Source organism: Mytilus galloprovincialis, chromosome 8, assembly GCF_965363235.1.
Source record: "Mytilus galloprovincialis chromosome 8, xbMytGall1.hap1.1, whole genome shotgun sequence".
Classification (NCBI taxonomy): Eukaryota; Metazoa; Mollusca; class Bivalvia; order Mytilida; family Mytilidae; genus Mytilus; species Mytilus galloprovincialis.
The window spans coordinates 37,726,262-37,727,286 of NC_134845.1; positions in this window are offsets into that span (position 1 = coordinate 37,726,262).

The following is a 1,025-nucleotide window of genomic DNA, read 5'->3' on the forward strand; positions in this document are numbered from 1 at the left end:
AAAAGTCAAAATGACACAGATATTAACAAATATAGGTCATCGTACGGCCTTCAACAATAAGCAAAGTCATACCGCATAGTCAGCTATGTCCCCGAAATGACAAATGTAACTTGAACAATTCAAACGAGAAGACGAACGGCCCAGTTTTTGTACAAACAAATTGTACTAAAGTGCGTGCCAAAACTTTTATTATTTTACTATTTCAGGCTTTCATCACCGGTAATGCTTGTTTAGAATCCATGAGAAAATAAATGCATTTGAACCATTAAAAACATATAAAAAATATACATTTAGGACCAACATAAAAACATATGAAAACATATGTTTTAGGTCTGATAGTTTGTAAAACATATGAAAAAACATATGTTTGTAAAAAAACATATGAAAAACATGTGTTTTCCATATGTCTACATGTATGAAAAACATATGTTTTGATATGATTTTAAAAATATATGTTTTTCAAATGTTTTCCATATGTTTTTATATCGGGCCTAAACATAAGTTTCCACATGTTTTCAAACATATGAAAAACATATGTTAAACATATGAAAACATATTAGGCAATTTTTCTTATGTATTGCATAATTTATGTACAAAATAATGAGCGAATACAAATATGTAAAATGAAATCCATATAAAAATAAAACTGTGACAAATGAATAAAAAAAAAACGTTAAATATATGCAACAGTTGCCTATATATATGCACATTCAAAGACTCGGATACACTGTCGGGATTGATTCCACAGAGTGTTGCTGAAAACTAGGAATAAGACTCGGAGTCATTATTTCATACACATTGAATGTTTTAAAGATTGAATTCACATTTTTTTTCGGTGCAACTCGCCCGAATCCGCACCTGCAATTACGTTGTTGATTAAAATCATAAAAAACTGGTCTATAATATAGAACGTTGTAGTCTTATATTTCTTTATGTATATTTGTAATTATTAGATTTATCAGTGTAGTTCGGAATCAATTGGCAAGATAGTAAAGATCCAAGGAGTATGGAATTTTAAATCTTAG